The following is a 27,277-nucleotide window of genomic DNA, read 5'->3' as shown; positions in this document are numbered from 1 at the left end:
TACAAAGTTACAGCTTCATAAGTCTAGAGATTTAAGATACAGCAATGAGGACCATAGACTAGTTCCCTCTTACAGCAGGAAACATTTTCTGAGACACTCTTGGAAGCCTCAAACCATGGATAGTATCAAGCCCTATATACACTCCATTTTCTATTTATATATATATACATATCTATGATAAAGGTAAATTTATAGTAAGATATTAACAATCAGAAGGAATAATTATAATATACTGTAGTTTATGTGAATGTAATGTCTCTCTCTCTCTCTCAATATCTTATTTTATATAATATTTGTGGATTGTGCTTGACCATGGGCAACTGAAACCATGGCAAGTGAAACCACAAGAATGGGGGGGACTACTCTAGTTAATACTATTGAAAATTTCATAAAAGAGTGGATTTTATATACTTTTACCAACAAAAAAGATAACCATTTGACATCATGGATATGTCAGTTTGCTTATCTGTAGTAATTATTTCACTATGTATGTGTATATTAAAATATCATGAGCCAGCCATGGTGGTATGCACCTGTGTCCCCAGTCAAGTGGGAAACTGAGGTGAAAGGATAACAAGCCCAGCAATTTGAGTTCAGGTTAAGCAACATAGTCAGATCCCATCTCTAAAAACAAATACAACAAAAAATAATTTTGTTAAATACATACAGTAAAAATCTAAATATGAAAATATATTTCTCAAGATAGTGTGGTATTGATTTGAGGACTGCCAATCCAACCAATAGACATAATAAATTCCAGAAACAAATAGATATATGCACCTGATTTATAACAATGTGATCCTAGAACAAAGTAGAGAAATAACTGTTCTACAAATTGTTCTTAGTCAATTTGCTATCTATATGGGAAAAAAGTGACTCTGGATCCGTACTTTATGTTATACACAAAAATGAATTCCTGAAGAATTGTAGTTATAAATGAGAATGATAATATTATGAATGTTCTAGGAAAAAAACGTAGAAAATCTTTATATCTTGAAGAAGGCATAGTTTCCATGTGAAAGATTCAAATACCATGAAGATAAAAGTTATAGTTGACTGTATTTAAATTAAGAACATGTTCTTAAAAAATTATAAGATTCAAAAAATAGTCACAGAGAGATGATACTTCTGATATCTACATATGACATAAAAATCATATTCAAGTACAAAGCAATTACCAATAACCAGTCAGAAATTGCAAACAATTAAACAACAAAAAAAAATTGCCAAGGTACCTGAACATGCCTGATATGGTTTGGCTGTGTCCCCACCCAAATCACACCTTGAATTGTAATAATCCCCACATGTCAAGGGTGGGGCCAGGTGGAGATAACAGACTCATGGGGGTGGTTTCCCCCAGAGTGTTCTCATGTGAGTAGAGAAGTCTCAGGAGATCTGATAGTTTTATAAATGGAAGTTCCCCTGCACAAGCTCTTTTGCCTGCCACCATATAAGACATGGTTTTGCTTTTCCTTTGCCTCATGCCTTGATGGTGAGGCCTACCCAGCTTTGTAGTACTGTGAGACCATTAAACCTCCTTCCTTTAAAATTACCCAGTCTTGAGTATGTTTATATTAGCAGTATGAAACAAACTAATAAAATGCTCTTTTCCAAACAAGAGGCCAATAATTACATAAAATTATTCTCAGCCCCTTTAGTTCTTAGCCCACTTTTTTAAAAAAATTATACTTTTAAGTTCTGGGGTACACATATAGAACATGAAGGTTTGTTACATAGGTATACATGTGCCTTGGTGGTTTGCTGCACCCATCAACCCATCATCTACATTAGGTATTTCTCCTAAAGCTATCCCTCCCCCCGTAGCCCTTTGTCAGATGGATAGATTGCAAAAATTTTGTTTCATTCTGTAGGTTGCGTGTTCACTCTGATGACAGTTGATTTTGCTGTGTAGAAGCTATTTATTTAATTAGATCCCATTTGTCAATTTTGGCTTTTGTTACCATTGCTTTTGGTGTTTTAGTCATGGAGTCTTTGTCCATGCCTATGTCCTGAATGGTACTTCCAGGGTTTTTATGGTTTTAGGTCTTATGTTTAAGTCTTTAATCCATCTTGAGTTAATTTTTGTATAAGGCATAAGGAAGGGATCCAGTTTCAGCCTTCTGCATATGGCTAGCCAGTTTTCCCAACACCATTTATTAAATAGGGAATCTTACTGATTGCTTGTTTTTGTCAGTTTTGTCAAAGATGGTTGTAGATGTGACGCATTATTTCTGAGGTCTGTGTTCTGTTCCATTGGTCCATATGTCTGCTTTGGTACTAGCACAATAATGTTTTTGATGGGATTTTTATTCTGATTGGTTTGAGTTTCTTGTAGATTCTGGATATTAGTCCTTTGTTGGATGCATAATTTGTGAATATTTTCTACCACTCTGTGGGTTGTCTGTTTACTCTTATTATTTATTTCTTTTGCTGTGCAGAAGCTTTTTATTTTAATTAATTCCCATCTATGTGCATTTGTTTTGTTGCATTTGCTTTTGGGTCCTTGGTCATGAACTATTTGCCTAAACCACTGTCCAGAAGAGTTTTCCTGATGTTATAGAATTTCTATGGTTTAAGGTCTTAGATTTAGAACTGTGATGCATCTTGAGGTGATTTTTGTATAAGGTGGGAGATAAAGATCCAGTTTCATTCTTCTGCATGTGGCTTGTCAATTATCCGAGCACCATTTGTCGAAGAGAGTGCCATTTTACCACTTTATGTTTTTGTTTGTTTTGTCAAAGATTAATAGGCTATAACTATTTGGCTTTATTTTGTGTTATCTTTTCTGTTCCATTGGTCTGCATGACTATTTTTATAACAGTACCATTTTTGGTAAATGTAGCCTTATAATATAGTTTGAATTCAGGTAATGTGATGCCTCTTGATTTATTCTTTTTGCTTAGTTTTGCTTTAAAGGCTGTATTTTGTTACATATGAATTTTAGGATTTTTTTTTTTTTAGTTCTGTGAAGAATGATGATGATATTTTGATAGGAATTGCATTTAATGATAGTATGATCATTTTTACAGTATGGATTCTACCCATTCATAAGCATGGCATGTTTCTATTTGTTTGTGTCATCCATAATTTCTTTCATCAGTGTTTTGTAGTTTTCCTTGTAGAGATCTTTCACATCATTGGTTATAATATATCAAATAATGGAGTGCTATACTGAGATAAGAATAAACAATCACAACCATAATGTTGAAACAATAAAGGCAGATGCAAAAATTACACACTCTTTGATTGCATTTATATAAAGTAAAAAAGCAAAAATAAATAATATTTACTGTTAAGACATCTGGATAATATTGAAAGGTGTAGGTTATTGACTGGAAAGAAGCAAGAGTGGGCTTCTCTGGTGTTCATAACGTTTATTTTTTTCCTTGATATGCTTGGAGGTTACACAAAGTGCAAAGTTTGTGAAATTCAGAGTGTACTTTTATAAAAATTGTCTGTGCATATCTGGAAGTATTTTTTACTTCCAAAGAAAGTACTGAATTTAATTCCCTAATATTAGATTTCTCAGTTAAAGGAACAAATATGGGGTAGGGGTCATATGGAACTCTCTAGTTGAAATAGTAACATTGCTGTTTATGCCTATGGGTATTTTTATTTTTAAAAATCCTGTTATAGGTACAATGAAACATAAAATACCTATAGACTTACAGATAGATTACCTGATAAAAAATGTTTTTTCAAAGAATTTTGAAAATAAATCTAATTGCTTTTGAACCCTTGAAATAATACTCCATTGGTCTATATGTCTGTTTTGATAACAGTACCATGCTGTTTTGGTTACTGTAGCCTTGCAGTATAATTTGAAGTCACATGTGATGCCTCCAGCTTTGTTCTTTTGCTTAAAATTGTCTTGGCTGTATGGGGTATTCTTTGATTCCATAAGAAATTTAAAATAGTTTTTTCTTATTCTGTGAAGAATGTCATTGTAGTATGATGGGAATGGGATTGAATCTATAAATTACTTTAGGTAATGTGACCATTTTGATGATATTGATTCTTCCTATCCATGAGGATGGAATATTTTTCCATTTGTTTGTGTCCTCTCTCATTTTATTGAGCAGGGGCTTGTAGTTCTCCTTGAAGAAGTCCTTGACATCTCTTGTTAGCTGTATTCCTATTTTATTCTCTTTCTAGTGACAGTGAATGGGAGTTCATTCATGATTTGGCTGCTTGCCTATTGTTGGTACATAGGAATGCTTGTGATTTTTGTACATAAATTTTTTATCCTGAGACACAACTGAAATCGTTTATCAGTTCAAGAAGTTTTTGGTCTGAGATGATGAGGTTTTCTAAAAGTAAATATAAAATCATGTCATCTGCAAACAGAGACAACTTGACTTCTTCTCTTTCTATTTAAATATGCTTTATTTCTTTCTCTTGCCTTTGTCTTGGCCAGAACTTCTAATACTATGTTGAATAGGAGTGGTGAGACAGGGCACCCTTGTCTTTTACTGGTTTTCAAAGGGAATCCTTCCAGTTTTTGCCCATTCAATATGATATTGGCTGTGGGTGTGTCATAAATAGCTCTTATTATTTTGAGATATGTTCCATCGGCACTTAGTTTATTGGGAGCTTTTCACATGAGGGGATGTTGATTTAATCAAAGGTCTTTTTTGCATCTACTGAGATAATGATGTGGTTTTTTCTTTTGTTTTGGTTATGCAATGGATTACATTTATTGATTTGCCTATGTTGGACCAGACTTGCATCCCATGGATAAAGCCATCTTGATCATGGCAGCTAAGTTTTTTGTTGTGCTACTGAATTCAGTTTGCCCGTATTTTATTGAGGATTTTCTCATCAATGTTCATCAGGGATATTGGCCTGAGGTTTTCTTTTTTTGTTGTGTCTCTTCCTGGTTTTGGTATCAGGATGGCACTGGCTTCATAAAATGAGTTAGGGAGGAGTCTCTTCTTTCCAACTGATTGGAATCGTTTCAGAAGGAATAGTATCAGTTACTCTTTGTATTTCTGGTAGAATTCAGCTGTGAATACATCTGGGCTTCTTTTGGTTGGTAAGCTATTAATTACTGCCTCAATTTCAGAGCATGTTATTTGTCTATTCAGGGATTCTTCCTGGTTTAGTCTTGGTAGGGTGTATGCATCCAGGAATTTATCCATTTCTTATAGATTTTCTAGTTTATTTGCATAGAAGTGTCTATAGTATTCTCTGATGGTAGTTTTTATTTCTGTGGGGTCATTTTTGATATCCCCTTTATCATTTTTTATTGTGACTATTTGATTCTTCTCTCTCTTCTTTTTTATTAGTGTAGCTAGCAGTTTATCTATGTTGTTAATTAAAAAAAAGAAAAAAAGAAAGAAACAGCTCCTGGATTTGTAGATTCATTGAAGAATTTTTTGTGTCTCTCTCCTTCCATGGCACTGGTACCAAAACAGACATATAGCCCAATGGAGCAGAACGGAGACTTCAGAAATAAAACCAAACATCTACAACCATCTGATCTTCCACAAACCTGACAAAAACAAGCAAAGGAGAAAGGATCTCTTAATCAATAAATGGTGCTGGAGAAATTGGTTAGCCATATGCAGAAAACTGAAACTGGATCCTTCCTAACACCTTACCCAAAATTGACTCAAGACGGATTAAAGACTTAAATGTAAAACACTAAACCATAAAAGCCCTACAAGAAAACCTAGGCAATACCACTTAGGACATAGGCATGGGCAAGGAGTTCATGACAAAAACACCAAAATCAATTGCAACAAAAGCCAAAATTGACCAATGGGAACTAATTAAACTCAAGAGCTTATGCACAGTTAAAAAAAAAGAAAAAAAAAAAACTATCATCAGAGTGAATAGGCAACCTGAGGAATGGGAGACAATTTTTGCAATCTATCCATTTGACAAGGGTCTAATATCCAGAATTCATAAGGAACTTAAACATATTTACAAGAAAAAGACAACCCATTAAAAAATGGGCAAAGGATAGAAGACATTCACCTGACCAGCAAACATGAAAAAAAGCTCAACATCACTGATCATCAGAGAAATGCAAATCAAAACCACAATGAGATACCATCTCTGGCCATTCAGAACAGCAATTATTAAAAAGTCAGGAAACAATGCTGGCAAGGCTGTAGAGAAATAGGAATGCTTTTATGCTATTAGTGGAAATGCAAATTAGTTCAACCATTGTAGAAGACAGTATGAGGATTCCTTAAGGATCTAGAACCAGAAATACCATTTGACCCAGTAATCCCATTAATCCCATTGCAGCACTGTTTCCAATAGCAAAGACATGGAACCAACCACAATAATCAACAATGATAGACTGGATAAAGAAAATGTGGTGCATATACACCATGGAAAACTACGCAGCCATAAAAAGGAATAAGATCTTGTCCTTTGCAGTGACATGGATGAAGCTGGAAGTCATCATCCTCAGCAAACTAACACAGGAACAGAAAACCAAATACCACATATTCTCACTCATAAGTCAAGAGCTGAACATTGAGAACACATAGATACAGAGAGGGGAACAACACACACCAGGACCAGTTTGGGGCTGGGGTGTGATGGGAGGGAAATTAGAGGACAGGTCTATAGATGCAGCAAACCACCATGGCACATGTATACCAATATAACAAATCTGCACATTCTGCACATGTATTCTGTTTTTTCGGTTGCTCTTTTTTATTGAAGAAATAAAGAAAAAAAAGGAAACCTTCAAAGAACTGGATACTATTTGATGATTTTATCCCTTCTAAAATAATTTTCATTTTAATTTCCTAATTTTTAGGTTTTTCTGGAAACCTAAGTCCAAATTAATTTTAATTCAGATCCAGTGTAATACTGTTCATGTTAAAGGCAAATATTATACCAAATTTCTATACCATAGTTCAGCTCCTTATAATTATATACATAGCAATTGTCAGACCCCCTATACACAATGTGTCAGACCCCCTATACACAATGTCTATACAAATAGAGAAATCTATATAAATTTCAAACAGGGCTGGTTTCCAGTGCTTTGGGAGGCCGAGGCAGGTAGATCACGAGGTCAGGAGTTCAAGACCAGCCTGGCCAAAATGGTGAGACTCCGTCCCTAATAACAACGCAAAAATTAGAAGGGCATGGTGGCAGGCATCTGTAATCCCAACTACTTGGGAGGCTGAGGTCACCAGAGAATCACTTGAACCCATGGGGTGGAAGTTGCAGTGGGCTGAGATCAGACCACCACATTCCAGCCTGGGCAACAGAGTGAGACTCCGTTTCAAAAAAAAAAAAAGTGTTAAATCAGTATTGAGAAACTGTGAGACAAGTTCAGATAATTGGACAGACTATATGCTTTGAAATAAGAGGCCACGCCTTATTCATATTTGAATTCCGTATAGGCCCTAGTAAGATGCCTTGAATAAAACAACCAATAAAAATCACTGAATGAGTAAAAATATGTAGAGAAATATTCATAAATGAATATCAACTTCCAAATTGTAATTTTAAGAAATAATAATGAAGCTTACATATAATAATTGAGAGGCAGATCTGAGTCTATAGGTAATTGACCTAGAATTAATTGTCCTCTACTTACGAAAAAACATGCCTTGAAGTACTACTGCACATAAAGTATAAAATATTTTTTCTCTATAATTAAGGATAGTAGACAGAGAAAAAAGACAAAGACTTTTACTCAAAACATGGTGTTTTGTGTTTAAAAATTGAGTGTGTGTATTTTTAAAAAATTATCACTCAAGTGGAAATGTTTCAGATTAAAGATATGGAAAATAAGAACATACTGAAGAGATCATAAAATAATAGACTAAAATAATTAAGAATCACTTTGGACAGAATGTTATGAGACAACTGTACTAGTAATTGGAAGAGTTACTAAAATCCAGAACTGTCATCTGTGAGTTTTCTCTGAAAATAAAAAAAAGTTTCAATGCATTTAATATTTCTTTGTAAACAGTAAAAGTGATATTTAGGGTTTGAGAGACTTAATGCACCATAATTTAATATTAAAAATAATTTATTATGACCTGCTTAGTATTATTCATGAATATCAAGGTGCCTATTTTCAAAACAGGATGAACAGAATATACTCAGATGTACAGGAAATTTTTAAATACTTTCTATCCTTCCTTCCATCATTTCTTCTTCTGAGTAAAATGTCTCTATATTTGCTTTTCTATACTGCTGAGCCATCATTGGTTTTGGCTAGTATTTCCTTTAAAATAGTGGGGTTTTTTTTGTTATTTTTTTAAAAAAATTCATCTGGCTGGGCTTGATGGCTCACGCCTGCAATCCCAGCATTTTGGGAGGCCAAGGTGGGCAGATTACTTGAGGTCTGGAGTTGAAGACCAGCCTGGCCAACATGGTGAAACTCTGTCTCTACTAAAAATACAAAAAAAAAAATTAGCTGGACATGGTGGTACACGCCTGTAAATCCAGGAGGCTGAGGAAGAAGAATCACTTGAATCTGGGAAGTGGAGGGTGCAGTGAGCCAAGATCACACCACTGTAAAAAATACCAAAAAAAAAAAAGAAAGAAAAAACACACACACATTAATCCTAGAGCTATTCATTAGGGGATATAAATGATAATACTTTATTTTCTATGTAATCTCCCTAGAAGATTAATTTTTACTGCTTGTATTGATTTTATTATTCTTTGATTTTTTTATAAAAACAAATAAAAAGCCCCCAGTATACAAAGAACTTATTAGAACTAAATTTAACAACATTTATGATGCCTTCTTTTTATTTAAAAATTTTTATTGTCACTTTGATTATAAACATAACTTCCCATTTACTCATTATTCTGTCTGAGTCAAGTGATCACATCTCCTCTGACAACTTTACTTTTGCTGTTTTAATATCTGAAACTATATTTAGAAAATAAAAAAAACTTTGCACCAAAGGTTGTCTTTGAAATTTCCCAGAAGTTCTTGAAATCACAAGGATTTATTATTTTACATTATAAAGAGAAGCACTAAAAATATTCCATATGTATGCAACATATATTATCTCATCACTGCTGGAAGAGCCCCTTGGTAAGAATTGTGAAATCAGAAGAGAAGCTCAGTCTTTCCTAGTTAATTTCATCCAGATGATGTGCTATTAAAGTGAATACTTCAGAAATTGTACTCATCATGGAGAGCACTGGTAATTCCCATGACTTTACTCTACCTACTGTGCTCTTACCTTTGAGGAAACATGGATCACACCATTAATAAATAGTTATGAATTGTAATTCAAAGAGGATTTTATACTCCTCGAGTTTTTATAATTGGTTACTGAAATAAATTAATCATAGCCATTTAGTCTTATTATCAAACATATTTCTGCTTTTCTATATATTCCCTGCCACAGTTTAGAAGCTGAGTGTTCAACAAATAAAGATATTCTCAGAGGTCTATGGAAGTAATTGCATCAAGTTGCTTAAAACATTCTTGCTTCAAAGAATGAAAACTTTTTAAAGCTACTGAGCTGACATTGTTTATACAACTTTTGACTGTATCATTGATCTCTGTATTTTAGGATTTTTAGTTCAGAAATAAAGAATGCTGACCCAACACCTGAAGGAACTAATTAAAGAAATGTATACTTGTTATTTGTTTGAAATGTTGTTGGCAATGTTTTCATTGTTCTATTGGTACCTGATATTCAACACCTCAGTTTTCATAGGTGGTAAGAAAGTTCATAAACCTTAACAAAATTTGAGGACTGCAAAAAAAGTGAATTCATTCAAATTAGATGTCCTGTGGGTTAAAACAAGGAGAGAGAGCATTTCTATTCAGTTTTTTAGTCTCAGTATTTGAGAGCAAATGATACAGAAGTTCAATCTAAGATTCCTTATGAAAATTTATAGATCAAAGTTAGTTCTCTGGTGTTGGGTAACACAACACAAGATACTCAAACAAGCCTATGCAATTAATTAACACTTCTGTTGGACCTATATATTTAATAATCCAACCAAACATAATAAACTAGGCTTATTATAATTAATAAAAATCTTCAGAGATTATCAACCAATGGGTGGTGAGAAACTGTTAGAAGAATTATTAGAAGCTTGGAAATAAGCAGAAGAGATTACTAGCTATTTATTTAGTGCATTACTGGTCTTAATACCTTTGGTTGCTTTCTGCTGACTGTGATATTTTACAGTTCTGTAAGGGCAGAATTTATTTTGCAGATTATTGACAAGTAAAAACTAAATTATTTCTGTTTGGTGGAAATATACTTTTAAAAGCTACAATGTAGCCGGGAGCAGTGGCTCACACCTGTAATCCCAGCACTTTGGGAGACCAAGGCAGGCAGATCATGAGGTCAGGAGTTTGAGACCTCATCTCTACTAAATATGGTGAAACTTCATCTCTACTAAAAATACAAAAATTAGCTGGGCATGATGGCATGCACTGGTAGTTCCAGCTACTCGGGAAGCTGAGGCAGAAGAGTTGCTTGAACCTGAGAGGTGGAGGTTACAGTGAGCCAAGATTGTGCTACTGCACTCCAGCCTAGGTGACAGAGCAAGACTCCATCTTAAAAAAAAAAAAAAAGATTACAGTGTATTGCCCTAAAAGACACCAACCTGTTTTCCAGTTTTGAATCTAAAAACCAATTTTATCCTAAAATTCCTTTATTGGATTGCCACAATTATACAGCAACTCAAAAGGAACTGTGAACTGGTTTCAACCCCCTACAGCTTTCCTCATCAATTAACAAGTAAAATAAAGTAGGTGACATATATTCACTATATAATTGCATGAGTCTTTTTTAAACTTTTGATATTTTATCATTAGGTAACGACAAATTAAAACCACATTGTTAAAGAGAAACACTACAAAGAGTGGTCAATAAAAAAATATTGTAAATGCCAAATGTTGGCAAGAATGTAGAGACACTGAAAATCTCATATACAATTTATGAAAGAATAAATTAGTAACCACTTAAATATTGGCACATCTACCAAAGCTCAACATATATAAATCTTATGACTGAGTAATTTTAGATACATATATGTATGTAAAATAAGTAAATAAATATTTATGAGGGGGTACATATGTTTGCATGTATTTATATATATAGAATACTTATATATTCAACATATATGCAAACATATAATGTTGAGAGAAGCCAGACGCAAAATATTCACACTCTGTAATTAATTCCATTTATATTTAGTGTAAAAGTAATCAAAATTAATCTACGCTATTAGAAATCAGGATTATGGGGTGAGTTGCTGGAAAAGAGCATTAAGGAGACATCCAGAGGACTGACAATTTCTTTGGTGTGTTCAGTTTGTAAACACTTTTGGGCTAGATACACAAAATGTGCACTTTTTTGGTATATATATTAGATGTTAGTAAAGGTATGTGTATAAGGTAATCATATATATAGTGTGTATATATTAATCTATATATACATATGCAGTAATATATATAGCCATGTCTCTATATTTTTACCTCTATCAAATTTGATGGTTAGCCTAGTGAGCACCTCACTAATGTTGGATGTCCCAGGAGACCCATAAACTGTGGCAGTCAGAGGAAGTGAATTTAATATTAACATGGTTATCAAATTATGCTCTAAAACTCAATAAAAATTGCCAAATATCCACATGTTGACTTTTATCTAAAAATTCATACTTCTGAGGATTTATCCTAAAGACAAACATGAATACATAAAATGATATGTGTAAAGGATATCTATTGCAGCAGTGCTTATCAGAGTGAAAGATTAGAAACTATTGATATAAAAAGGTTTTGAATATATACTAGTGAAAAAAGCAAATTATAGGACATGGTATATAATAGGCTATCTTTTGTGTAAAAATGGGGTCAGACAAATATGAATATATGTATATATTTGTGCAATAATTCCTTAAAGTATACAGAATAAATTAACATAATAGGATATTTATAGAGATTTAGAAGAAAAATATGATTAGAACACAATTGAAAGTAAAACATCTAAAGCTCTATCTTTAATACATATAACTGGAATTTGAATTCTGGGAATTTATTCTCTTTCAAAGATGTAAAATTAAAAAAAAATAAAGCAAATATGAGATTTATATTGAAATCAGCAGCCTACTAGATGACAAAATCTGAAAGAGCTGGACTGTAAGGTCAAGAGTTTTTATCCTGTTATATAACAGAGTAGAATGTTGTGGGTCTCTGTGAAAAGACTTTAGGTAAAATACAATATTCAGGAACCTATGCACCAACAGCAAGTAATAGCAAAATGGTGGCCTCAAACTGCAGCATGGATGACAGGAACTTCAAAATTTGTTTTGATGTTCTATATTCATTAAATTGTGAGTTCCTTAGGGGTAAGCGCTGCCTTTTTGTATAATTTATTTCATTTCTGATATTTCTATGTCATGTTAGCCTTTTAAGCTTATATATTCTGTTTATGATAACTCATAGGCTAGAATATTAATAATAAAACATTTAACATCTAATGATTACATAGCAAGTGTCAAACACTGAAAATCAATTTAAGTGAATTAGCTTATTTAAAAATTTCAATAATTATTTGTTGAGGGTTTTAGAGTGCTTATGTTATGTAAAAACCATTTTAGAGCTGTCAAGGTTGACTACAAAGACTTAATGAACACAGAGAATGTCAAGCTTTCCCTGATTTTCTGCTTCTTAAGCAGATTTGGCTTCCTTGGTTAAGTTTTCAAGGTGTCTTTTGCATCTCTAATCATTACATTCAGCATTCCAAACAGACAGAAAAACAAAAGACAAGGGAAATAGTGGAATGCTTTCTCCTCCTTCTTTTATAAGAAAAGCAAAAACTCTCCCAAACTTTCCGCAAAGAAGAATTTTCTTACTTCTTATTGGCCAGAAGCAAAGTACATGTATGTGCCTAGACAGCTATATACCTTAAGTGAATACTGATGAATGGCCATCAAGTGAAGAGGGGGTGGGTTTTGTAGCATAACTTAGCATACTTTTGAAAAGTTATTTGAAATGAATTTAAAAAGCATAGTGTAAAACAATTTCAATTTGTATTCAGTAAAATATTAACAGTGTATCATTTCTTTTTTCTAACTACTGATGTGCAGTTATGACTAAGAAGGGACTGATTTCTTCACGTGGGAGCCACTTCCATTAAAATTGATCTCACGGATATAACGCTAATCACATCAGGAAATTTACAGATAGGAAAGAAATTCAAAACTTGAATAAAATGGGAAAATTAAAAAGGGAGGAAACAAATATAAAAGCATGTTGAAAAGAATTTTAAAACAGGTTGTGATTAAAATCTTCAAAGAGTAAAAGGAAGTAATAGAATAAGCAAGCATGTGTAACTTGTACAAGGTTATATAATTTCAAATGATAGATCTAAATTCAAACTCAGATCATTATGATTTCACAGCCTCCTCTTTTAAAACTATTTTATTTTAATCCATTCTGCCTTATCTACTTATATTCTAATACTATTATACTATTTGGTTAAAGCATGCTGCTCAAAGAGACTTAATTAGTTCTGTGGCATTTCTAAGTCTGATTCTCCCATATACTGACCTAATGGCCTGGGGTAAGGTGACAGTATCTCTGAGATTCACATTCATATTCATAATACCTACCACATAGGGCAAGGAGAAAGATGAATAACAGTGATATGAAAATAATCTGGGTTCTAAACAATGACAGTACAAATCTCAATCATTTGATGATAGATGCATGCACTCAATTAAAAAAGTCTGGACGAAATGTAGGTCTAATAGCAATTATTGGAAAACAGAATATTTTCCTTTTGCTAGTGGATTAGCATTTTCCTTGTATTGCAAATTATTGCACACTGGAATTACTGGGGTGGGGGAAGAGGGTGTCGGCTGGTACTTACTGGTTTGTTGCTATTATTTTGCATTTTAAAAGCAAGTGAGTTTTAGACTTTGTGATCACATATGAAATATTTATACAGATTGGAAAATCCAGTATTCTCATTATCAAATTCTAAAGTATTTTACATGCAGAAATGTTTTTAAATTACCCTGACAAATATGCTTTCACTGCAAAATCAGACTCTCCTGAACACATTTGGAAAACATAATCAGAAATGAGATAAGACTATTTATATTCCATATTTATGCCATTTAATTAGTATTTTTATTGGAAAAAAAAATAACATGCGGCCAGGCTAGGTGGCTCATGCCTGTAATCCCAGCACTTTGGGAGGCAAGGCGGGTGGATCAACTGAGGTCAGGAGTTCAAGACCAACCTGACCAACATGCTGAAACGCCGTCTCTACTAAAAATACAAAAGCAGCTGAGTGTGATGGTGCATGCCTGTAATCCCAGCTACTTGGGAGGCTGAGGCAGAAAAATCGCTTGAACGCAGGAGATGGAGGTTGCAGTGAGCTGAGATTGAGCCATTGTACTCCAGCCTGGGCAACAAAAGCAAAACACTGTCTCAAAAAAAAGAAAAAGGGAAGAAAAGAAAAAATAATAATATGCATCATTAGGAAATGCTATCTAAGCCCATGCTGAGGATAGTATGTGTTATATATAAACTGTATCACATTTCCAAAATCCAAAAATCTCTCTATTGAGAATATTTCTGACCCCAAATATTTCCAGTGAGGGAACTTGGATTGATATAAATAAAAATAAGTAAATCTCTTTAAAAGTCTGTTTAAGAATCTACTAGCAGGCCAGGTATGGTGGCTCACGCCTGTAATGCTAGCACTTTGGGAGGCTGAGATGAGTGGATCATGAGGTCAGGAGTTCGAGATCAGCCTGGCCAAGATGGTGAAACCTCATCTCTACTAAAAATACAAAAAAAATTAGCCAGGCATGGTGACACATGCCTGTAATCCCAGCTACTTGGGAGGCTGAGGCAGAGAATTCCTTGAACCTGGAAGGTGGAAGGTGCAGTGAGCTGAGATTGTGCCACTGCACTCCAGTCTGGTCAACAGAGTGAGACTTCATCTCAAAAAAAAAAAAAAAAAAAAAGAATCTAGTAGCAGTGAAAAATCTCCCAATTACTATAATGCTATTTCAGAAGAAATACCCAAGAAGGAAATAATCTAATTCACTATTATGTTTAAATGAAGAAAATATATCCTGCAGATAAATTCTTAAAAGGGGGCTGACTGAAAGACTTTTAGTAATCATCGTGGGAATATCATTTTTGGTTTCTATATTTAAAGGAAGCTCTTTGACCTCAAGGAACAATAGGTCATTATAAGTTTAAGTAACACAAAGGAGAGGAAGAGCTGGACTGTGAATGGACCATCTACTAGCATTAACTCTACATTATAGGACAATGCTAATTTGTCCTCTTTATGAAATAGTAAATCAAGTGGTTCCTATTTTCTAGGAAGACATGTCTCCTAAATGACATGTCTCAAATCAGAATAATAATTACAAAGGTCAAAGGCCTTTGAACTGGTACTTAACTATGACACATAATGAGGATAGTTCCTAAACATTTGAATATCTGGATTATCTTTTCTTGATTCAATTTAAATGGCATTTTTCCTAGAAAAGTTTCTAATGGCTACTTAATAAAAATGATTCTAAACATATTTAGACTATGGCATAAGTGAAAATAAAGCAATACAAATATTCTGCATACCTTTAAGATGAAGACAACGATTTCTTGTAATTTTTTTCTACTTTCCACTCTCAGTTTAAAAGATCAATGCTATCTGCATTTTATTGCAGCAACCATGAAATACTATTAGATGTAAAACTACTTTTGGAAAATGTAAGTCACTATAAAATGCAATGTTATATTCATCCATAATTATAACTTAATATATGAAACATTTGTAGATTATGCATTTTACTAATTATTTTCTAGCTCTGGATTCCTAACTTCCCATTAGTTTTGGCATATTTTTATGAAAGCAACAATGATATATAAATAAACATACGTATATGAATGTTAGGTTCACATTAAAATATTATTTTTGAAGATATCCCAAATATTTGGATATACTTGTTGATAGAGTTGTAATTATGTAATTTTGTTTTGGCTTTATCAATACAGATTTTAACAATTCTCTGCCAAGGACATTAAAATTGAGGGGACTCATAAAAAATCTGCTAGCTTGAAATATTTTACAGCTAAGCGGAAAATGTTTTACTTTTTAAGTCTTAGATATCAGTGAGAATCATGGAGTAGATAATTGAGTTTGTTATGGTGAACATTATACCATCATTTAAAATAAAATTCAAGTTCAAGAAAACACAATATATGTATTCTAAGATTTTATATAAAGCATATCTCACTAAAAAGAGGAGCACTTACTATTCTGCATAACTTGAGAATGAATCATTAAATTCTCTGGCAGCCACCCTGTGTCTCTGGGCAGTTCAGTTTCCTCTCTGATACCTTTTCTTAGTAAAACAGAATTCATGAAAACTACTTATTCCAATTACTGAGAGGCTTTATAACACTGGATACAGCACAGTGTCTACAAACCAAAAAGATGTTAAGTTTTTGTTTTGTTTCTTTTTTACTGCCTAGTTCCTCTTCAGCACTCTCCAAACTCTGTAAAATGTTTATTGTGTCTGGACCATCTTCTTGATTAATATCATCCAGAGCTTTGTAACCAATCAAGAAAAATCTGTGGACCAAAAAATCATGCACTTACTTGTCATCAGAATAGGGAAAGGCCCTAAATGTTAAATCACCCATCTAAGGGTTGGGTTTTTTTCCAAGGAATCAGTCTTGGTGAACACAAGAAGCTAAAAAAAATCCTTTAATATTTGTACAGTGGACAGTAGATGACTATCTCTCTAGTACTCCTTCCTCTTAGTCGAAGTACTCTCTAGTTTATATTAGGCAATATGTAAGCAAGACTAAGAATTTTGGATCCAGCCAGGTTTGAATTACTATGCATTCCCACATTTGTAAAATAGAGATATGTATCCTGTACATTTGTTGTGTATAGCAAATGATATATTCTATTTAGAGTTCATATAATTTATAGTACCAGTAATAAAAATAAGTATATGATAAATTTTTTAGCATTTTATGACTACATACTTAACATTTACTTGGTGCATGTCACTTGTCAGACACTGTAATAAACTCTTTACATGCATCATTTCATCTAATTCATATATCCTATGAGATAGATTGAATTATTGGACAATTTTACAGATAAGAAAACTGACATTTGAAATTATGCCTGTGGAATCGTCAAAAGTGGTTGGATACTAAGGAAATCTCATGTAAATATTGGAGCAGCTTCACAATACTGTCTACTTCTGAATTTCTTCCCTTTAACCAGTACTGATAATCACTACCAAATTAAACACTTTAAATTTTCTATTTCAGAGTCATGTAAAACTCGTATTATTATCAATTGCTTGAGTTTAGCTCTCTTAGTCCCACTAATTACGTATTAATAATTTGTGCCTACCTGGAATTAGCCACTGTAGTGAGATTGAGTACTTTTCTAATATCCACAGATTTCTGTTTATTGACATATATACACCTGGGTCCTAAGTACATTGGACTGCTTGCAAGATGCAGAGACAGGACCTTTTATTACCTTCCTTTTGTCTATCATACCATGGGTATTTCACAAGCCTAACTCAGAGTAGGACAATTAACAAAAATTTAATAGTTTCCAATACTAGTATACATTCTCTAGGCTTCTGCAATTGTTCTACATTTCCATGAATGATCTAGTAGTGGGAATTGAATCATGCATTCATCACACTCGGCTGAAGCCCTGGACACCTCCTGAAGAAAATCATAGGCCCTCCACTCCACAGCCTGAAGTTCCAGGAGACGACCCTTCATACATCTGCAAGCCTTTAGAGGATCTACGTTTGCTCTCCAATGAGATCCCCAGGAAAGTAACTACTCATGAGTGTAACTTACATCCTGGCATTAACAGGACTATCACTCTTGACTTCATTATTTGCAACTGGACTCTATGTGGTCACCCCTATGGATTGGCCTAATAGCTCTTCTCCTCTCCCTCTGATATGACTCCCACAAATCATTGGGGGCTTACAGGTCCCTTGGTCACAACCTAAGAATCCCATCTACCTCAGACTTCACTTGTGTGAACTCTATTTAAACAACTCCAATGCTTCCCTATGCCAAAATTGGGTTGCCTTATCCCCAGATCTCAACTGCCTAGCACCAGGCTTATTCTTTGTGGCACCCCAGCTTACCACTGTCAGAACAATACCCCTAGGGAAATAAGCCTCCTCTCCTTCCTAGTGCCCCCCCATGACAATTTTCACCGACTCTCAGGTTCAGAGTCTTCACTTGCTAAGGCCATGCCATACTCAAACCCCCGTTACTCCGTTCATAGTGGTAGGGGGTGCTGGAATAGTAAGAGGACTTGGTACTGGAACTGGATGAATTACTACCTCTACTCAGTTTTACAATAAGCTATCTCAGGAGTTACATGATGACATGGAGAAAGGTTGCTAATTCTCTCTGCATACAGAGGAAGCTCACTCTGCAGAAGCAGCTTAACTCTTTAGCTGCCATGGCTCTTCAAAATAGAAGGGCCCTGGATCTGTGAACGGCAGAGTGGGGAGGAACCTGTCTCTTTTTAGGAGAAGAATGCTGCTACTTTGCAAACCAATCAGGCATGGTCTTAAACAAAGTTAAAGAACTCAGGGACCAAATCTAATACAGGGCTAAAGACCTTCAAGAAACAGGATCATGGAGCTTGTTTAACAACTGGCTGTCCTGGCTCTACCCTCTTCTAGGCCGATTTATAACCATTATTGCTTCCCCTGGGCCTCTCATCTTCAACCTTCTTGTCAAATTTGTTTCTTCTAGAATTGAGGCCATGAGCCTACAAATGGTCCTGCAAATGAAACCCTGAATGTCCTTGGCTCATGAGTTCAACCATCGACCTCTGGATCAACCTTCACCCCTGGAAGACTCTCCTCTGGAGGAAACCTCAACTGCAGGGCCCCTTCTATGCCCCAATTCAGCAGGAAATAGTTAAGGAGCAATCAACACTTGTGTCCCGACAGCAGTTGGACTTTCCTATTCAGATGGGTGACTGAGAGACTTCTCTTCCCCGGTCCACAAGGGGCAGGGTTGCAAAGGCAGGAGTTTCCCGGTTCCACGTCTCCATCTGGAAACCAGAGGGGTTTCAAATATAAAGGTTTTTTTTTTCTTTACAATTTGATATGTTTTTGCAGTGGCTGGTACCAGTTGCTCCTTTCCATGTTTAGTGCTTCCTTATATAAAGTTCTTTGTCTGGGTTTCGCACACTCGGAGTAGGTAGAGAAGGCCAGGTGAGGCTCCTTTGTCCAAAAAAAGCCACCCAAAGCTCTAGGAGGAAGGTCTCCATAACTCAGCATTGTGGACCAAGCAGCCAATCCAGTATCAGAGTCAAAGATCAATCACTCCAGGGGAAGTCTGAAAGAACTCCTTTCATTGGACAAGAACATGAATGCAGAGGGAATAACTCAAGCATTAAAATTCCGGCTGCTCCTACCTATATGGATTCCTTCTCTGGATCCCCTCCCATGACAGAGTGGGAGCTGTCTTTCTTTCTCTCTCTCTCTGTCTGTCTAATAAAAAACTTTTCTGCAAAACTCTTTGGGTCCACAATATTTACTCGAATGGCAAACTCACTGTGCCTCCAGAACCACTTACCCCATTTTTAAGAGTTAGCGAGGCTAAGAACCTCTTCGGAACTGGGAGCTGAGTATGCTCTCCAGGCTACATGCTCACCATGAACGAATATATTAGCAAACTAGCAAAATGCATGAATATCCAAAGCACAACTTTCCCTTACACATTTTTAGGTGGCAAAAGTAAACATTTCCTTTTCTATGACCCAGTAAATAGTAATTTCATAACATGAAAATATTATATCTAAAAATTATTCTCAGTTACCAATCAATATTTTCACCTTCTGAATTACTTAGATATTATGCAGTTATTTGAAGGGTAGTCATTAATTAAATACTCATTCAACGTTTCAAGTTACCAAAAGATTTTAGAAATAATGCCACATTAACACATTAAAAATACAATCGCTCATGGTGGCCCATGCCTGTTATCCCAGTACTTTGGGAGGCTAAGACAGGAATATTATTGAGGCCAGGAGTTATAGGCCAGCCTGAGAAACAGATCAAGACATTATCGCTACAAAAATTTAAATAATTAGATGGGCATGGTGGTACACACCTGTAGTTCCAGTTACTTGGGAGGCTGAGGCAGGAGTGTTGCTGAAGTCCAGGAGTTTGAGGTTACACAGAGCTGTGATTCTGCCACTTCATTCTAGCCTCTGTGACAGGACAAGACCCTGTCTCAAAAAAAAAAAAAAATAAATAAATATATAAAATAAATGATTGCTAACACAAAAAATTCATAGTTAAAACTCAATTTTGTTGAACACAATTTGTGTTTTTTATAATTTTAAAGACTTTACTAGAATAAAGCTTAATATTTTGATCAGAAAATTGGTATGAGATTAGAAATTCAAAATTAGAAATTCCAGAAGAAACAATCCTAAATAAGACTGAAAATATAAATTTCACCTTTACATTATATTCTATACTAATAAATCAGAGAAAAGATATAATCAGTAACTTGTTTCTATAAACATATAATACCTTTTTAATTGAAGAGATATACAATTTTAACTGATAAATACCCTCCATAGGTAGAAAAAGACTTTGCCCTAAGGTAAACAGCTTTCTGAGTTGTAGACAAAGAGACAAACAGGAACATATAATGCCTGCAATTTCAGTTCTACAATTTCAGTTACATGTCAAAAGAAGAAAAAAGAAAACAAATTAACAAAATCTATAAAAATTCACCAATCCAGATATCAAAAAATTAATTTCCTAACTGGGCAAAAAATAATTTTCTTAATTAATTTCAGTTCATAAATAAACAAAAAAGACTGAAAAAGTATATTTTCTGTCACCTTTTACCCAAAAGGTACAGATATTCATCATTTACTTGACAGAAATCTCCAAATTATCAAACTAAAATCCAAATTCTGAATCATGTCACCATTGGGAAATTAGTTACTGATATGTGTGAACTAGTAGCAATAAATAAAATTAGTAGGGGTGGAGAAGAAAAGGATAAATAGAGTTTACGAAATAGAAGTTCTGTGTTTCTTGGGTTTTCCTCTGGAAATCAGGAAAGAAAAAATGTGCCTGGACTTATGCAGCCCATAATGTAAATTACTTGACTCCATTAAATATATCCATTTGGGCTACTCAACAGGTCATCCAAAACTGCAAATATAAAGTGAACATGCAGCAAATTTTTATTTAAATAATGTGTTAATGAGGGAACAGGTAAGATGTTAAAACCAGTTTAAAGTGCATCTTAAGAGTTGAATATTGGAGAAAGATCCAAGATGGCCGGTTAGGAGCAACTCAGGATTACAGGTCCGAGTGAAAGCGCAGAGGGTGAGTGGACGCTGCATTTCCAGATAGATTTTTACTGCCCACAGACCAGGAGATTCCCAGGTGGAGGAGCCCCACAGGTCGCCAGGGTGGCTGTTTTGGCCGGTGTGGCTGTTTTGCCTGCGCCCCAGCACAGCGGTTCCCAGTGCAGAGTAAATGAGACTGTGTCCCCTCTTAGCCAGCAAGGAGAGCTGAAACAGGGAGCCAGGCCAGGAGATTCCCGGGCAAAAAAGTGCAACGAATCTCAGAGCTGGGGTTTCAGCTGGTGCAGTGGGTTGCCGCATGGGAAATCACAAAGACCCCAGCGCCTATTCACCAGGCGACCAGGTCACCTGGTAGAGAGCCAACCGTTCAACTAAAAAACAAAAGGCTCTGAGGCAGGGAGCCAGGTGATCAGGCACAGGTGGTCCCACCCCCACAAAAAAAAAAGCAAAAACAAAAAAAAAGCAATTGGAAACGCTCTGCGTTGAGACTTTCACAGCAAGCACAGCTGAACCCGGGAAGGTCCAGCTCTGTGGGGGAGGGGCGTCTGCCATTACGGAGGTACTCTACCACTACAGAGACAGTCCGCCATTCCTGAGGCAGCCTGCAGTTGCCAAGGCAACCCGCCATTACCGTTCCTGAGGCAGTTCTAACTACACCCATATACACAGGACTGCAGGGAAGTTCACAGGGCAGCTGGGCGGAGCCCACAGCAGCTCAATGAAGCCTCTGCAGGCTGAGAGTGACTAGATTGCCTCCTTGTGGGCAGCGCAGCCCTGAAGGAAAAAAAAAAAAAACAGGCAGCAGCACAGCGGAAACTCATAAAGCCCTAACTCCCCGGGACAGAACACCTGGAAAAAAAAAGGGATTTATGAGTTCTGCTGCTTCAGACTTAAACTTACCTGCCGAGCAGCTCTGAATGAACAATGGGACTCACAGCTCAGCACTTGAGCTACTATAAAAACAGACTGTTTCCTTAAGCAGCTCCCTGACCCCCATATATCCGAAGAGTCACCTCATAAAGGAGAGCTCAGACTGACATTTGGCAGGTATCCTTCAGGGACAAGCAGAAGAAACTGGTAGCAACCTTTATTGTTTGGCAGCTGCTGCAAGTGATCCTCAGGCAAGCAGGGCCTGGAGTGGACCTCGGCAGTCCTACAGCAGAGAGGTCAGACAGTTAAAATGAAAACTAAGAAACAGAAATAACTTCATCATCAACAAACAGGACAGCCACTCAGAGACCCAATCAGAAAGTCAACAACTACAAAGTCGACAGGTGGATAAATCCACAAAGATGGGAAGAAACCAGCGCAAAAAGGATGAAAAGACCCGAAACCAGAACACCTCTCCTCCTGCAAGGGAGCACAACTCCTCACCAGCAAGGGAACAAGACTGGATGGAGAATGAGTATGATGAAATGACAGAGTCAGCCTTCAGAAAGTGGGTGATAAGAAACTTCCGTGAGCTAAAAGAACATGTTCTAACCCAATGCAAAGAAACTAAGAACGTTGAAAAAAGATATCATGAAATGCTAACGAGAATGGACAACTTAGAGAGGAATATGAGTGAATTGATGGAGCTGAAAAACACAACACGAGAACTTTGCAAAGCATGCACAAGTTTCAACAGCCGAATTAACCAAGCAGAAGAAAGGATATCAGAGGTCGAAGACCAACTCAACAAAATAAAACGAGAAGGCAAGATTAGAGAAAACAGGGTAAAAAGGAATGAACAGAGTTAACAAGAAATACGGGACTATGTGAAAAGACCTAATCTACGTTTGATAGGTGTACCTGAATGTGACGAAGAGAATGAATCCAAGCTGGAAAATACTCTTCAGGATATAATCCAGGAAAACGTCCCCAACCTAGCAAGGCAGGCCAATATTCAAGTCCAGGAAATACAGAGAACACCACAAAGATATTCTTCAAGAAAAGCAACCCCAAGGCACATAATCGTCAGATTCACAAGGGTTGAAATGAAGGAGAAAATGCTAAGGGCAGCCAGAGAGAAAGGTCGGGTTACCCACAAAGGGAAGCCCATCAGACTCACAGCAGATCTCTCAGCAGAAACCCTACAAGCCAGAAGAGAGTGGGGGCCGATATTCAACATCCTTAAAGAAAAGAACTTTCAACCCAGAATTTCATATCCAGCCAAACTAAGCTTCATAAGTGAAGGAAAAATATAATCCTTTGTGAACAAGCAAGTACTCGGAGATTTCATCACCACCAGACCTGCTTTACAAGAGCTCCTGAAAGAGGCACTACACGTAGAAAAGAACAACCAGTACCAGCCACTCGAAAAACATATCAAATGGTAAAGAACATCAACACAATGAAGAATCTGCATCAACCAACAGAAAAAACAGCTGGCTAGCATCAAAATGGCAGGATCAAATTCACACATAACAGTATGAACCCTAAACGTAAATGGACTAAATGCCCCAATCAAAAGACACAGACTGGCAAACTGGATAAAAAGCCAAAACCAATCAGTGCGCTGTATCCAGGAAACCCATCTCACATGCAAGGATACACAGAGGCTCAAAATAAAGGGATGGAGGAAGATTTACCAAGCAAATGGAGAGCAGAAAAAAGCAGGAGTTGCAATTCTCATCTCTGATAAAATAGACTTCAAAGCAACAAAGATCAAAAGAGACAAAGAAGGACATTACATAATGGTAAAAAGATCAATGCAACAAGAAGAGCTAACGATCCTAAATATATATACACCTAATACAGGAGCACCCAGATACATAAGACAAGTTCTTAATGACTTACAAAGAGACTTAGACTCCTACACAATAATAGTGGGAGACTTTAACACACCATTGTCAATATTAGACAGCTCAACGAGATAGAAAATTAACAAGGATATCCAGGACTTGAACTCAGACCTGGACCAAGCAAACCTAACAGACATTTGCAGAACTGTCCACCCCAAATCCACAGAATATACATTCTTCTCAGCACCACATCATACCTACTCTAAAATTGACCACATAATTGGAAGTAAATCACTCCTCAGCAAATGCAAAAGAACGGAAACCATAACAAACAGTTTCTCAGACCATAGTGCAATCAAGTTAGAACTCAGAATTCAGAAACCAACCCAGAACCGCACAGCTTCATGGAAACTGAACAACTTTCTCTTGAATGTTGACTGGATAAACAATGAAATGAAGGCAGAAATGGAGAGATCCAAGATGGGTGATCACTAGCAGCTCTGGCTCGTAGTTCCCAGTGAAAGCGCAGAGAACGAGAGGACGCCACACTTTCAGATGAATATTTGTTGCTCACGGACCAGGAGATTCCCAGCAGAGGAGCCCCACGTGTCGCCAGGGCGACTCTTGTGGCCAGCGCGGCGGTTTTGCTGGTGCCTTAGCGTGCCAGTTTTTGGTGCAGAGTCCGGAGATTCCCAGGCAGAAAAGCACCATCAATCTTAACACCGCTGTTTTGGCCGGTGCAGTGGATTGCTTAGATTTTGGCGCTGGGAATCAACAAGTTGGACGTCTGCTCAGAGACCTAGTTAGAAAGTCGGTAATTACAAAGACAACAGATGGATAAATATATAATGAAGGGAAGAAATCAGCGTAAAAAGGCAGAGAATACTCAAAATCAGAATGCCTCTCCCTCTACAGGGGATCGCAATTCCTCATCAGTAACGGAACAAGGCTTAATAGATTACGAGGGTGTTCCAATAACAGAAGCAGGTTTCAAAACGTGGGTGATAAGAAACTTCTGTGAATTAAAAGAACTTGTTCTAACCCAATGCAAAGAAACTAAGAACCCTGAAAAAAGGTTTGACGAAATGTTAACGAGAATGGACAATTTAGAGAGGAATATAAGTGAATTGACGGAACTGAAAAACACAACACGAGATCTTCGCGAAGTATGCACAAGTTTAAACAGTCGAATTGATCAAGTAGAAGAAAGGACATCAGAAGTCAAGAACCAGCTCAGTGAAATGAAACGAGAGGACAAGATTGGAGAAAAAAAGACGAAAAGGAATGAGCAAAGTCTCCAGGAAATATGGGACTATGTGAAAAGACCTAATTTACGTTTGATAGGTGTACCTGAATGTGATGAAGAGAATGAATCCAAGTTGGAAAATACTCTTCAGGATATCATTCAGGAAAACTTTCCCAACCTAGCAAGACAGGGTAATATTCAACTCCAGGTAATACAGAGAACACCAAAAAGATATTCTTCAAGAAGACCAACCCCAAGGCACATAATCACCAGATTTATTAGGGTTGAAATGAAGGAGAAAATACTAAGGGCAGCCAGAGAGAAAGGTCAGGTTACCCATAAAGGGAAACCTATCAGACTTACAGCAGATCTCTCAGCAGAAACCCTACAAGCTAGAAAAGAGTGGGGACCAATATTTAACATCCTTAAAGAAAAGAACTTTCAACCCAGAATTTCCTGTCCAACCAAAGTAAGCTTTATAATCGAAGGAAAAATTAAATCCTTTGCGAACAAACAAGTACTTAGAGAGTTCACTACCACCAGGCCTGCTTTACAAGAGCTTCTGAAAGAAGCACTATACATATAAAGGAACAACCAATATCAGTCTTTCCAAAAATATATCAAAAAGAAAAGAACATTAACACAACAAAAAATTTACACTAACTAATGGGCAAAACAGCCAGCTAGCATCAAATGCCAGTATTAAAGTTACATATATTCTAATCGGATAAAAAGCCAAAACCCATTGGTATGCTGCATCCAGACCCATCTCACATGCAACAATACACAAAGACTCAAAACAAAGAGAAGGAGGAAGATTTATCAACCAATCAGAGAGTAAAAATAAACAAATAAATAAAAAGCAGGAGATGCAATTCTCGCCTCTGATAAAGTAGACTTTAAAATAACAAAGATCAAAAGAGGCAAAGAAGGACATTACATGATGTCAAAAGGATCAATGTAACAAGAAGAGCTAACGATTTTATAGATCAACGAGACAGAAAATTAACAAGGACATCCAGGACTTGAACTCAGACCCGGAACAAGTAAACTTAATAAACATTTATAGAACTCTCCACTTCAAATACATAAAACATACATTACCACCTCACACCTATTCCATAAGTGACTACATAATTGGAAGTAAATCACTCCTCAGTAATCACATAGCATTTCATAGGTTTAAATGAAATATTGGTTGGCTGCTCGTTTGTTATTTTCTTCCCTTATTCCTTCCTGTTTACATCAAGTATAATTATTGGTATAAAAGAGGTTTTCTTTTTTTTTTTTTTTTTTTTTTTTTTTATTGCATTTTAGGTTTTGGGGTACATGTGAAGAACATGCAAGGTTGTTGCACAGGTGCACACCTGGCAGTATGATTTGCTGCCTCCCTCCCCTTCACCTATATCTGGCATTTCTCCCCATGCTATCCCTCCCCAACTCCCCACCCCCCCCACTATCCCCCCTCCCCCCAACAGACCCCCGTGTATAGTGCTCCCCTCCCTGTGTCCATGTGTTCTCCTTGTTCAACACCCGCCTATGAGTGAGAACATGTGGTGTTTGATTTTGTGTTCTTGTGTCAGTTTGCTGAGAATGATGTTTTCCAGGTTCATCCATGTCCCTACAAAGGACGCGAACTCCTCCTTTTTAATGGCTGCATAATATTCCATGGTGTATATGTGCCACATTTTTCCTGTCCAGTCTATCATCGATGGGCATTTGGGCTGGTTCCAGGTCTTTGCTATTGTAAACTGTGCTGCAATGAACATTCGTGTGCATGTGTCCTTATAGTAGAACGATTTATAATCCTTTGGATATATGCCCAGTAATGGGATTGCTGGGTCAAATGGAATTTCTATTTCTAGGTCCTTGAGGAATCGCCACACTGTTTTCCACAGTGGTTGAACTAATTTACACTCCCACCAACAGTGTAAAAGCGTTCCTATTTCTCCACATCC

At 36.2% G+C, this 27,277-nt stretch overlaps 1 long non-coding RNA gene across 1 annotated transcript in view; it reads right to left on the bottom strand.

Moving 5' to 3' along the window:
- The window catches only part of LOC135274554 (uncharacterized), a 104,105-nt gene that overhangs the window by 56,084 nt on the left and 20,744 nt on the right, over window positions 1–27,277 (bottom strand). Inside the window, exon 2 of the long non-coding RNA XR_010342351.1 lies at window positions 20,129–20,246. This is a non-coding gene — a long non-coding RNA (uncharacterized LOC135274554). The remainder of the gene's footprint in view (window positions 1–20,128; window positions 20,247–27,277) is intronic.

This window comes from Aotus nancymaae, unplaced genomic scaffold (genome assembly GCF_030222135.1).
Source record: "Aotus nancymaae isolate 86718 unplaced genomic scaffold, 86718_ANA_hifiasm-v0.15.2.pri h1tg000012l, whole genome shotgun sequence".
In the NCBI taxonomy this organism is placed as follows: Eukaryota; Metazoa; Chordata; class Mammalia; order Primates; family Aotidae; genus Aotus; species Aotus nancymaae.
This window is presented reverse-complemented; position numbering and strand designations above follow the sequence as displayed.